At 34.4% G+C, this 14,467-nt stretch overlaps 1 protein-coding gene and 2 long non-coding RNA genes across 3 annotated transcripts in view; 1 reads left to right on the top strand and 2 right to left on the bottom strand.

Moving 5' to 3' along the window:
• The window catches only part of CTSO (cathepsin O), a 237,158-nt gene that overhangs the window by 47,139 nt on the left and 175,552 nt on the right, over positions 1–14,467 (bottom strand). The window lies entirely within an intron of this gene.
• LOC129144962 (uncharacterized) lies at positions 542–10,904 on the bottom strand. Its single transcript, XR_008549855.1, has 3 exons — positions 10,876–10,904; positions 4,215–4,350; positions 542–714 (listed from the first exon to the last, which is right to left on the bottom strand). It is a non-coding gene; the product is annotated as an uncharacterized LOC129144962 (long non-coding RNA).
• LOC129144961 (uncharacterized) lies at positions 2,148–13,404 on the top strand. Its single transcript, XR_008549854.1, has 3 exons — positions 2,148–2,508; positions 5,154–5,200; positions 11,891–13,404. It is a non-coding gene; the product is annotated as an uncharacterized LOC129144961 (long non-coding RNA).

Genomic DNA, 14,467 nt, shown 5'->3' with positions numbered 1-14,467 from the left:
TTTTCAAAAAAGCAGTATTTGTCTGCTATTTGAACCTTATTACATAGTGATATCACAGCGAATTGGTGAGGATATTAACTGCATCTTACTGTCATATAATATAATAATTGCACTTAAAAACAGCACCACAACTAGTATGTGCTCAATGCTTTACATACATCATCTCACTTCCCCAGAATCTCTTACCATAGATAATATTATTACCTCCAATTAACAAATGAGTCCACTGAGGGTCAGTGAAGTTCAGGTTACAAAGACATTTATCTGTGAAATTACCTAAACTGGACCTGTGCAAAGTTCAGCTGGCATTAGAAGCAAAGTCTTTGCTTATTATATTCCACTAACTCTCAAAAACAAAACAACAACAACAAAAAAACCCACCTTTGATTTCTGTGGACTGCCAGTACTTTCAACCAAATGTTTCAAGACTTACCTGACTTATTTTCTTGGGGTAAATTTTATTTTCTGTGTATTTCATATACGGTTGAAATGTCTCCCAAGGGAATCAATACAGCATATTAACACAACCAGAATTGTGTTTTCAAAAGCTAATTTAATCTTTTTGTATGAGCTTTTCATTTCAGGGCACACTCTTCTTCATGCAAATAAGATTCAGTTCTGTTGTGTAGTTGTTGAAAAGCTAGTAACTTGCCACTTGAACAGAGACCTTTGTGTAATGTTGTTTCATTAACTTCCCACTAGTTGATCAACAACCTGCAACACAATATTCAAATTTGTTCTTTGTGAAATGTTCAGGCTAATAGGTTTCATATGTTGTTGTTCAATTTATCTGCCTATTAGAAGAAGTCATTAAGTAGAAGAAACCAGCTTTTAGAAATAATGAGTTTTTCATTAACCGATACAGGCATTTTCTTTAAGAAGGCATCATTAATCACATAGTTAAATCACTAATTAAAAATGTTTGACTTTGATTTGCTTTATTTTCATGAACTACATTAAATACCAGTCTGTCATGTGGATGGCAAGCAAAGATCAAAGACCTCTGAGCTCCCACTTGTCATTAAAAAATTAAAACAGCTCTACTTGGTACTTCTTTTGTCACATGTGCTTGTGTGTGTGTGTGTGTGTGTGTGAAAGAGAGATCAGGGATTGTACTCAGCCACATGTATGAGATATTTTCAACTAAGAGAGAAGCCACCTTTCAAAATATATAAGATATGTCAGCTATAGAAGCCAATTATAAAAAATATGCAAAACATAGGAAATGTAAATATTTAACTTGCAGTTGCTATAATTTTATTTTTGTTTCTGTTGGTGTCTTTCTGTTGGTTTAAATGAGAAAACGTTTATTTCTAAATATCCCATTAGACATGGATTGTGTTTTGAGAAGAGATAGTATGTTCTAGTTCTTGATTTTTAGTAAACTTTTAGATCATCTCTAGAAGATAAGAAACAGATGTTTTGGTGAAAAAAAAAACACTAGGAAAAAGCTGAGAAACTTCTGTTTGGTTTTCAATCTGTCACTATCTAGCTGTGAAATGCACATCACTGATACTCTTTGAGCCCATACTTTCTAAAATTGCAAAATGAACATGTTAAAGCTCATGATTTCATGATTCCTTGTAGATCTAATTTTCTATGTTAAGTTATTTCCGTTTTAGGTGAAGAAACATAATTTCCAATAATAGGGATGCACAATATCTGTTCTTTCCTAATATGTATTGCTGTTTTATAATGTTTCATATTATAGTTCAAGTTTCTGAACCACATGATTAGGTCCTACATTAAAAGAAGAAAATAATAAAAAGGCTAAATACCTTTTTATTATACTTCCCCCCCAAATAAATATGAAAGTATGGTACTGTGTCAAATGCTTTGCATAACTTAAATCTAAAGACAAAAGACCTCACTGTTTACCCAGGATAGCACTGCCTGCCAGGATTAATTAAACTTTGACATTTGCTAGCATGGCATATACTCGTTGAAGTCGAATCTTGTTCTTCCCCTTTTTACATACCAGGATTGAGAGCAATACAGAAATAGAGCGGAGAGGATAAATAGATCACCCTCCTAGCTCTAATTTATTGGAAAATGTTACCTATTTTTGGGTTAGTAGGTATTGTCGAGAGCTAAGCTGTCATTGGTGGGTGTGCTGTTAAGAGAAACCATGGCAACAAGTGAAGCCGGGAAGCAGGGAAGAATGGCTACATAGCAACACACTAATGTAATTTAACTATCTTTCCTTTGCCTGTTTTTTTTTTTTTTCCTGAAAATTTCAAATGCAGTGTAAGAAGCCCGAGTATTGAAGTCAAGACTGGTTCTCGTTGAGCCAATTGGGCAAGTTCTTAAATCTTAATGAATCCGGTTTTCATCACTGCTGAAATTGGGAGAGCAGTGTCTACTTCACAGAAATCTTTGAGGATTAAATGAAATGCCAACCTTCATTCAACAGGATTCTTTGAGTACCTGTATTTCCAGGCATGAAAGCAAAGTGAGGAGTAAAAATGGCAAGTTCCTATCATAATGGATCTTACCTTGTTGCAAGAGGTATGTGCAGGTGAAAAATAAATGTATAATATAGTTCCTTGAGGTGAAAATTACCAGCCACACAGCATTTATTCAACACTATTATTTCTCTTTCTTTCATGCAATATAACTGTTTATGTAAAGTTTATATCTATTGTACCACATATTTACAAAATGACTGTTTAGACTTTTCTTGTACAAATGGTATTTGAGGACTTACTTCTTAAACCCATTTATTCTTTGGGAAGCACTGAAGATAAGTGCTTTCACATTGTACTGACCCACTTCCTTGCCAACCATTGCTGTACAAGAGAGACATGCAGATGTTGGAAGGCCTAAAACCCACTTCCCTGACATCACCTTTTCCTTAGACAGTGCAGCAGTTCTTTAGATCATGACCCATGTTTTGGGAGCTCCTTGATTTTCTTTCAATATTGCACATTCTCTCCTTTTTCCTCTTAAAATCAATACTGCATATGACTTATGACTAGTGACGAATACAGTGTATTTGTGAGACTGAAGCTAATGTTATTTTGGTTCTGGAAGTTTATTCCTGTTATTAAATTAGCTTAGGAACACCTTAATAATTTTGCCTGCCAGCTAGACTCTTGTGTTCAAATTACTATTATAAGTCTTGAGTGTTTAGACATTGCACTTTAATTTTTAGGCTTTTTATTGTTATTTATTTGAGGGCTAACATTGATTTTTAACACTGTATATAATTCAGAGGTACAGGTTCATATCTCCTCAAATGTATGTTACTGTACAACACCCATCAATAAAATGTCTAAAACACTCCACCATAATCTATGGGGATCCCTAACCTCTTATTCACTCACCCCAACAGTCCACTCTGGTAGCTTAAATTCTACAATTAGATGTCTAGGGTTTGCTTGCTTTAGTTTTATCTACTCCTTTGTTTTGTTTCTCCATATTTCACATATGTGTGAAATCATCAGGTATTTGTCTTTCTCCTTCTGAGATATTTTGCTTATAATAATGCCCTGTGGTCCCATTCATGATGTCAGGATGGGCAGTAAACAATAAAATAAACTAAAGAAAACACCGGTAAAACCCTTCACAACATTGGCTGAAGGGTTGTTTTTGGGGACAGAACTCCAGTGACAAAGGGAACAAAGGTAAAAATAAGCACACAGAACTCAGCAAATGAAAGAGCTTGTGTACAGCAAAAGAAACTATCATTAAAACCATCCCTATCGGATGGGAGATAATATTTGCACAACTTACATCCAGCAAGAGGCTAATATTCAAGATCTACAAAGAACACATACAACTCAACACAAAGAAAATAAACCCAGGGCCTCCCTGGTGGCGCAGGGGGTCAAGACACAACCTATGAAGCTGTCCACAGTCATTGCAGCACGAGTTCAATCCCCAGCCGGCCAGGGAGCAACCCACATGGCGCAGCAGACCTCTCCTGACTCACCCCCTGTTCCCCTCAGCAGTGTATTTCAGTCAGTCTGCCTGTTCTGTCTCTGGTGAATCCTCTCACCACCCACACTTCTGGCCTGTACCCCAGCTCTTGTATGCATAAATAAATAAATCTTAAAAAAAAAACCCAATTTAAAAAAAAAAAGTGGACAAAGCAGACAGTAATTTCTTTAAAGGAGACATGCGGGTAGTCAACAGACACATGAAAAACTGCTCGTCATCACCTAGCATCAGGGACATGAAAATCCAACTCACAATGAGATGCCACCACACACCTGTGAGAATGGCCTGTGTCAAAAAGACCAGACACAATTGGTCAGATGCAAATGCTGGCCAGGAAGGAACCCTTGAACAACGTTGATGGAATATTTGTATTTTTTTCTTCTTTCCTGGGCTTGCAAATTTGACATTCTGGAACCAAACACAGAGTCAGCCTTTGAAAAAAGATGGGATTTATCATTCTAGTATCTCTAAATTTTGTTTTGTGATGACTTTTCATAGTTTTACATTTGAATATAATGTAGCATCCTTTGCCTATGGCTGTTTAAACAGTTATGTATTTCCTGCTTGCACCTTCTTCTTTTTCTCAATCTTGTCCACAAGAACATATGAAAATGCATATATGTGTCTCTCCTGTGCATGAATAACTTGGTATATGAAATAGCATTTCATTTTGGAATTATGACTTCCAGATTGAAGAAAAGACTTTATGTGGGAACATGATTTTGTTCACCTAAGGTATCACATTGTTGCATTTATATAATTTATATACTTTATATATATTCTATCTGAGGTAGATGCAACAGATTTTCCTTAAAAGCTAAATGACTTATTTACCAATATATAATCCACAATATATAATTAAGGTGTGGAATAAACAGCTGCCAAGTGTTATGAAAACAGCCTTCCTTAATGCATTCTACTCAATGGGTTTTGTCTTATCTGGGCACCAGAATCTTAACTGCAGTTGTTATTTGGCATCCTGGGCTCCAGATGTCTAGCCATAAATAACACCTCAACTGAGCATTTTTTTACCTTGATAGTTTGTGAACATTTCAAAAGATTTACTGAGCTCTGAAAAATCTTAGCTTTAGAAATAAAACTCATTCTAGTCAATAAATGTAAAGCTGTATGATTAATTGATGCACAATATATATGCAACCACATGACACACATTGGAGTTCTGATAAAAGCTTTCCATTTCTCTTCATTAGGGAACTAATTAAAAAAAATAAAAACTGTGAGCCAAAGTATTCAGAAGGTAAGTTTTGTCCTGGTTTCTTCTAGATTGCTCTTTGCCTATGTGATAAATTTTCCCTTGTGTTTGTTTGTTGGGAGGTCACATTGTTAGGTCAAAAGTTCTTAAATTTCACTGTCTTCTCGTGCATCTTATCCAATGACCTGGCTCACCAGGGTGTTTCCCCTGATCATGTTTGTATTGTATACCCCACAATACTAGAATACTATTATCTTCCATTTGTGAGGACCTGGAGTGGGTCTTTAGAATTTAAGGACCCCACATTCCATTTAGCTCAGTTTCATTGTTACTTAGCTAACATAACACTTTGTATAATTAGTGTATCTACCTTAGAGCAGGTAAATATTACTCTTTTTTTTTTTTAATACTTTTGTTGGTCTAAAGTGACTTCCCAATGGAGTCAGGCTTACAGTGTCACCCACTGAGCAGAGTTATTGATACAGTGGTACATTCACTGCAGTAGTATGAATATGACTTTTAATGACTACATTAAAAAAGTTTCCATGCACTAGAGAGCCATTAAGAAAATTACTATTTGGCTTTAATTTGCTTCCATTTAAAGAATATTTAGTATTACTTAGTAATTAGTATAATTCTATCTTTTGTTCTAGCCCAAGAGAAATGAATTAGAAGATCAACAAGTTAATACTCATTAGGTAGTGTAATAATTCTGTGCAATTGTTCACCTGAAAGTTGAAGGAAAATCATTTAATGATGATACACTTCTAGTTCTTAATTTAAACACACACACCACCTATGTCTAAATCCATTTGGACCTATATCTAATTCCTTGGGGATTCATTTAGGATAGAATTTTGTTAAAATTAATTTTATTTTAGTTTTATCAATAAATTTTAAAAATAACTTTTACTTTGAGATCATTGTAGATTCATATGCAATTGAAGAGAAAATAGAGATCCCATAAACTCTTTATCCAGTTCTCTCCATTGGTTACATTTTATAAAACCAACAGAACATTATCACAATTAGAAACTTGACATTGATACAGTCAAGATAGAGAACATATCCATTTCCAGAAGAATCCAGCCAAATGCTTTTTATTACCACATCTACTTACTCTCTAGCTCACCACTAGTGCCCTTCCACCATCTTTAATTACTGGAAACCACCAATCTGCTCTCCATTTCTATAATTTGTCCTTTCAGGAATAACATAAAAATGTAATCATACCAGACTTAAGGTTTGTTCACTCAAAGTCTGGTATGACTTAAGTCATACCAGATTTAAGGTTTGTTGATGTGTGAGAGTAGTTCTTTTTGTTGTGTAGTATTCCATGACACAGACGCACCATGGTGGTTTTTCACCAGTCATTCCTTGTGTGACATATAGGTTGTTTCCAGTTTGGGGCTATTATGAATAAAGTTGCTATGAACATTTGTGTGAAGGTTTTGTGAATCTCAAACTTTTGTCTGAGATAAATATGCAGGAATGCAATTGCATTCTGAATGGTGGTTGTGTGTAAGAGTCATCTCCATTTTTACAGATACAACAATAAAATGATGCTTCAATGGAAATTATACAGGAAAAGGATTTTGAAAATTGAATTTTCATGCCTTAAATCACATTTTCCACATAAAATCATAGTTCTGTATTTTGAATAATGGAGGATGAAGAAAAATATCTGAGTTACTAATAATTATTACTGAGCTATCAGTTATGTTCTTTAGCTCCTTAAATGGTATCTTGATCATGTACATATATATTTTTAAACTGACAACCTCAAACTAATTTCTATAGCATATGTACATTTCACAAGGACAATAAGTGGAGGTAAGTATGTGTAACTCTTTTATTCTCTTAGCCATTGTGAAAATTGGCAAGTATCTTGTCTCAGGTATTATATTTTCCTATTGTAAAAGGGTTTAGATAGTTAAGTTTTGATCTATTTGGATTAAAATAAATTTTCCCTTTCTTCTTTTCTGCATTGTTCACCATCAAAGGGCAAGAGACTATTTCAATACTAAGGCATTTGGGGCTGCACAGAAGAACAATGCATAGCGAGGTCTTGGCTGGTTAAATTATATGTAAATTCTGATTCCTTGACAAAACTTTTCTCTCCTGAACTCATAGATCTAATGTACTTCCTTATAGAAAACAAATTCTTGAAATAGACAAACTTCTCTTTTTCTAAAATTACAGGCTTTGTGGAAGAATTTATGTTCCTGTTCACTCACAGAAGTTATTTCTTTAACACTTTAAATTGAAGTAAACTTTTCTGTGTGTGGTTCTATTTTTCCTTAAATATAGTTGCACAAATTTATTCTAACCCTGTAGTCTGCTAAAGCATTATTTATAAAAGTAGTACATTTTAATGATCTAAGACACATTTGATTTATTCACTGCTCACTTTAAACTTTTTGAAAACTATTGCAAATTATAACATATAAAATCACTATAATTAACTATAAAATTCTCTAAAGAAAGGTATATGGAGAAAACCTCATAGCACTTCATTCATCAGGCCTCCACCGACCTTTTGGATATGAAAGAGGCATTCTTTATGTACAAAATTGGAACAAAAATTTCCTGATCCATGATAATGTCATTCTAGTATAATAACTATTTCCTGCTCAAGTGTTTGATGCAATAGAATTAACAGGCAGTAGAAATAAAATTATTATTTGCAAGACAATCTAAAATGTTATTTTGTGACAGTGAGTTTTGAATTTAGTAACTATTAATCACTAGAGAGGTGAAAATAGATAATTGGACCCTGTTCAATCAAATACTGTTAGGTGGCTCTTCTTAACAGGTTCCTAATGATATGTATATGGTGGAGACTCAAGGAAAAAATACTTTTTTCACTACCTAAGGGTATTGTCCCAAAACACTAGGATGATTCTCATATAGTAGTTTAATAGCTGATCTGTGTGGGGACATTAAGGGCATTTTATTTAAGGCCAGATGTGAAGCTGATCTCAGTCCCAAGATGCAGCAAGAAGCCACCTTAATGGCCACTTCTGGACTCTGGTCAACCAAACCATTTGCAGTGAAGTGAAGAAGAAAGTAAGTTAAACACACATGCACAAGAAGATTACAAAGAAAGAAACGACTGACCCCAAACAGTTGTATCTATAATTGCTTTAAAATCTCCTATAAACTCTCTTCCTCATGGTGGTCTATTGGGGTATATTGTAGACTCCCTATGTGCATCTTGAGAGTCCTCTGGATGAATTGGAGAGAGTAATGCTTAGAACTCCCACAAATAACAATACTTATAACCAAGGAAACTCCAGGTCATCTCATTCAACCTCTATTTCATAAATGATTGATGTTGGGGAATTATACTTTTCCATGTTCATGCTATTTTAATTTTAATTTTCCATGTTGCTGATTCTGATATTATTTTTCCAAATTTTCCTACATAGTCCCTAACTGAGCTTCTGGTTCTACATCAAAGTCATTGAGGTTGTGTTTTCCTAGTTCCTAAAGAAGCTGTGGAATTCCATGCAGCTCTACAAAAAGTAGGGAAAAGCTAGGGTGATCTATAAGGTTCTGTGTTAGTTAAAATTCTATTTTTTTGCCATCCAGACAAGTTGCTGAGTTTATCGGTTTCTGATTTTTGTCTCTTCAGTAGGTTACGGGCCCACTTCTTGGCCCTGGACAACACTCAAATTATCTCTTATTCCTTTTCATAAGTTCTTTGGAAAGTGGACTATTATCTTTTTTTAAAGATTTATTTATTTGTACAAGAATCGGGGTACAGGCCAGAGGTGTGGTGGGCGGGTGAGAGGACTCACCAGAGACAGTGGGGAACAGAACAGGCAGATTGACTGAAATACACTGCTGAGGGGAGCAGTGGGTGAGACAGGAGAGGTCTGCTGCGCCATGTGGCCGGGGATTGAACTGGTGCTGCAGTAGCTGCGGACAGCTTCATAGGCTGCGTCTTAAGCCCTCGCACCACCAGGGAGGACCCTGGACTATTACTTACTGAACATGCTTATCCTGGGATCTGTTTTTATATGGTTCTTTTCTCTCAGACTAACAGTAGAATAAAAAAACATTTTCTACAAACAAAAGTATTTTATTGCCAATTAATATGAAACAATATATAGCATAAAAAGAAAACAAAAATAACTGTGAACAAGTTACATAATCAAAATCACAGGGATTCTCTAGACCTCAAGTATGTGAGAATCACCTAGATTGCTTGTAAAAAGTTTAACTTTTGGCTCCTTCTCCAGAGTCTGAGGCCCAGAGATATGCATTTTAAATTAGAATTCCCTTACACTCCCAATGACCTCCAATGCCCAGCTGTTTCTTTTCAAGAAATCGTTTTGACAAAACTTTGAGAGATGTGGCTGTTTTATACAGTAGCTGAAAAGTGCTCTCCGACAGGGGTGATTCTTCAGGCCACGGAATGTGGCGCATCTGTAAACCTCAAGGTAGATTTGGATCCTCTTAACTACAAGAACTGATGGCATTCCAGTCCCTTCTTAATTACTCCTCTGGTTATTTACTCTGTTATCATCAAATCTTTATTTCTCCTAGTAGATTATTTGCCTTTTTAATTTACTTGCCTCATTTACTATATGAATTTGTTTATGAAGACCTTAAAGCAGATCTCTAAATAGCTCTCTGGCCCACAGCACTGTGATTCTAGGACCCTGTCTATTTAGTTAAGAAAAGAATGGCTTATAGTTGACAGTGATCAAACAGATTTGACTTCAGTAGCGGGTCAGATATTTCCAGTCCAATAACGAGATTAAAACCATACATGAATAATGATATTTCCTTAGGAGCAAAAATCGTTATTTTACTCTATGTTATCCATTATTATTGCTCTACCATTGATTACTTACTCCTAACTTCATTTGAATGATAAGATATATGCAGAGAACTATGCAGAGAATATACGCAGATAACAATATTAAAATTATATATTACTTATTTTTTAACTTTAAATCTATATGTACAGTATAGAGGATTGAATAAATAGTAGATTTATAGATTGGAAAACAAGGACAGGTGTGACAAACTACATTAAGTAAAACACATTATATACATTAGTATAATTAAAATTGGAGCCCAAACTATGAATATGTCTAGTCAGTAAAGACATTTTTAAGTGCCCTGAATGAGTGCTAGAGAAGGATTCAATGGTTTCTTGGAAAGTTTGGGCATTGTGTGGATGGCAGGGAGCAGATTATTTTGTTAATGTTGAATTGAAGGCATATTTGCATATAGGGAATGAAATCAGCAAACCAAATTTCCTGCAGTGTTTCAAATACCTTCTATTTCTAAAGATCACCTGGGGGCTGCTCTTGTCTGTATTATGAAAACTTTCAAAAGGTTAGAATGTTTCCATGCACAGATGAATTTTCCTGCTCTGTTTCTGTGTTCTTCAGTAAGTAATCATGACTGAATCATGATTTTCTAAGTTTGCTTTCTGCTTAGGATAATTTATGATGTATTATATTTTTGGTAGACCAATCTTATATGCTCTATGTTATTTAACTGTAGCAATTCAAAGGAAATAGATACTCTATTAAATACACATTAAATTGACTTGTTAGTCTACTGAAAGGATGGAAAGAGTCAGTTTACTTTTATGTACTGAGTAAGTAGTGCAATAAATTTTCATAATAGTGAATTTTCCAGGGAAAGGTTTTTTAACCTTTAGTGTTAATATAAAAATTTAAGAAGATATGGATTACCTTCCATTAACAGTGAAGCACAACAGGTGTGTAACTGAATTTCAAATGACAGAAAAGAACAAAAATATGGAAATGACAATCACAACCATGTATGTGTTTGATATCATAAAAATTAATGAAAATATATGTAAATAATAAAATAAATATTGAATTCTCAATCAAGGCTGATATTATAATAGCTCTTATAAGATACTTACTGTGAAATCTAGAAGATAATTTATAATATTCCTTCTAGACTTTGTTATAACTCTATATTAGCAGACAATGTTTATAACTGTATATACAATTTTCTTATATTACAAAAGACTGAATAAAGACACAAATAAAACAAATAGCAACTTGACCTGTGGTAGCATAATTCTTACCAAATGTGGAATTAGAAAAAGTTTTTTTAGATAATTTCTTAAAGAAAATATTTTTCTTAAAGAAAAAGGTGTGCAGAACCTTCCCCAGTTTGCCATAAAAAGAAGGATAATACAGATTAAGAAAATAGCATTTGAGAAAAATTATTCAAAACTGCTATATAAAACTAATAGTTGTTAGAAGTTTGAAATTTATATTCATTTTAGAAGTTGAAAGTTAAATTAAGTAATTTTTTTTTTTACTATTGATTTCACTTTCAGTACTCACAATTTTTTTATGAATTGCACCTATGCATTTAGTGACAATGATGACTCCTGTAGCATTAGCAATCAGGTGAAACAGTCCCCAAATTCACAAAAAGTACAACATATATACATGTGAACTTGTTATACTGATGCAAGAGTCATTCTGTTTTTATTCAAAATGGTGCATGAGGACAAAAATTATGAGAGAGATGACAAAAGTTAGTTAATATTCAATCCTTTCAGAGATGGGCCATCACTTGAAAGGTGTTTACAGGGAGAAATTGGTTTATATAACCAGGTGGAACCATTTATACCATAAATTATTCTGTTGATGTTCAGGGTAGAATAGGAATGTTTCCTATCTTCTTGACATAACTCAGAAGAGGTTCCTTGCTTCTATCCCATAGGAACAACTAACAACTATCTACTTGCTGACCTTAAACTATACTTCAAAGAGACAGTAATTAAAACTGCATAGTACTGGAACAAAAGTAGACACAAAGACCAATGGAAAAGAACTGAAAGCCCAGAAACAAAAATCACATACATATGGACAACTAATTTCTGATGAGTCAAGATCTTACAATGGAGCAAGAAAAGTCTCTTCAACAAATGGTTTTGGTAAAACTGTACCACCACATACAAAAGGATGAAATTAGACCATTAACACCATACACACAAAATAATTCAAAATGGATTAAAGACTTGGATATAGGACCTGAAATTATAAAATGCATATAAGAAAAGGGGTTACGGTCCCTGGCATCAGCCTTAGAGATGTATTTGGGGACTTGATTTCAAATGTCAGGGCAACAAGAGCAAAAAAATAAATGGGACTGCATTAAACTACTTTTACACAGAGAAAGAAACTTGCGCCAAAATGAAAAGACATCCTACTGAATGGAAGGAGATATTTGCACATTATACATCTGACAAAGGTTAATATTGAAAACATACAAAGAGTCATAAATTTCAACATTTAAAAGGAAAATTAACCCTATCCAAAAAGAAAGGGCAAAATATCTCTATAGAGACTTTCTCCAAAGAAGACATACAGATGGCCATTAGGTAAATGACAAAGTTGTCATTACCTTTTATAAAATTATTTTATTTTCTTCCATTGTGTGTCATCTTTCTATAGTTATTGGTTGCCTTAGGTGCTGCCCTCATTACTTCTTATTATTAGAGAAATGCACATCAAAATAACAATGAGATATCTTTTCACATCCGTGATAATGGCGATTATCCAAAAGACAAGCGGCAGCAAGTGCTAGTGAGGATTTGGAGAAGAAAGTCTTTATACACTGTTTTTAGGAATGTGAATTGGTGCAGTCATTATGGAAAGCAGTATGGAGTTTCCTCCAAAAGCAAAATAAATAAATAAGTAAATAAACCAGAAACTCCATACAATCCAGCCATCCTACTTTTGGATAATTACTGAAAACTACAAAACCCTAATTTGAAGAGCTACGTGTGCCCTCATGTTTATTGCAGCATTTTTTTACAATAGCCAAGAACTGGAAACAACCTAAATGGCCAGCAGCTGACAAATGCTTAAAGAAGATGTGGTCTATATACACAATGCAATGTTCTTCAGCTATAAAAAAGATGAAATCCTGCCATTGACAGCAACATGGATGAATGTAGAGAGTGTTATGCTTAGTAAAATAAACCAGATGGAGAAAAGCAAATACTGCATGGTTTCACTCATATGCAGCATACAGAGGAAAGCAATTGATGAACTAAATTAACTCTTTTAGGTCACCATTATAGAGATAAAAGGAATAATGTCTTTTCTGTCATAATTTCCACAGATTACCTCTATAATAAAAATCAAAGAAAATAAGGTTGCTTCTACCAAAAAAGAAAAAAAAAAGACAAAAATGTATTGACCGAGTCAATTTATCTCAAAGTCTAGGAATCCCAGTTTCATCTGGGGTGTTAAGCTGGGATTCAGTGTCCTCTTTTTGAAGATTATAAATATGAAATAGATAAAGCCTTCTTTATTTAAAAAAAATGAAAACCTTTCCTTTCCTTTTTTCCAGCTGGCAATCATTAATATGCATTTCTTAGAATAAATAGCACTCTGCCTTTTAAGCCCATCCCTCTATGTACATTTGGATTTTTCATCCCAGTTCAAAGATCTGAATAGAGGTACTATAGGCTGCTTTTATATTGTCATGCCCTCCCTCCTTCTCTTCTCTCACCCAATAAAAAGAAAATTGAGGAACAAAATAACTGGCATGAATCACTATAATATGGCTGTGATATATCTTTATTTTGTTCTTATGTTTTAAACATGAAATTCGGAATAAAAGGAACAGGACCTCTAGTGATGTGACGTGTCAGCACTTAGCACCAGCATTGCTTAACCATTTTGAATCTAGTCATACATCCTGTCTGTAGCCTGCTTCCCATTTATGACGGTGATTGCAGAAGAAGGCTGATTCCCTGTAATTTTATTCCCTATGTATTTACTACAGTGAGGATATATTGATAAAATATGGTCTCATGCAGCTTTAGTATCAAGTCGGACTTTGCCATTCCTCCCCACAGAATGTCATAGATATATATTTTAGCTGTCACTTGTAGAAAATGAAAAGACCATTTATTGAAAACCCAGTAGGTGTTGACTACTTCATCTATATTATTTCATTGATACTTGAACTTATTGAGGTAGGTAGTATCTCCATTTTACATATGATGAAATTGAACCCCAGAGAGAGAAAATAGAGGTCAAAAAGTCACCTACCAAGTCGCTAGTGAAGAAAGGATTCAAACCCACCTGATGGCTGGAGTGCACTGTTGAGCTGCATTTAAATACTCTACATTTTCCACATGGATTCCACACACAGAGGCTCTGGGAAAGCGACCAACTGCTCCCTCTGCCTAGACCTGAGGAATTTCCAAGCTTAACTGGGAGAGTCCTGGGCAACCAGGCATTAGTCTCTTTTGAGGTGGAATTTGAAGGTATCCCCTGGCTT

This window comes from Talpa occidentalis, unplaced genomic scaffold (assembly GCF_014898055.3).
Source record: "Talpa occidentalis isolate TD23 unplaced genomic scaffold, MPIMG_talOcc4v2.1 talOcc4.8, whole genome shotgun sequence".
Taxonomy (NCBI): Eukaryota; Metazoa; Chordata; class Mammalia; order Eulipotyphla; family Talpidae; genus Talpa; species Talpa occidentalis.
The sequence above is the reverse complement of the archived record's forward strand: the minus strand, read 5'-3'. Positions and strand labels throughout refer to the sequence as shown.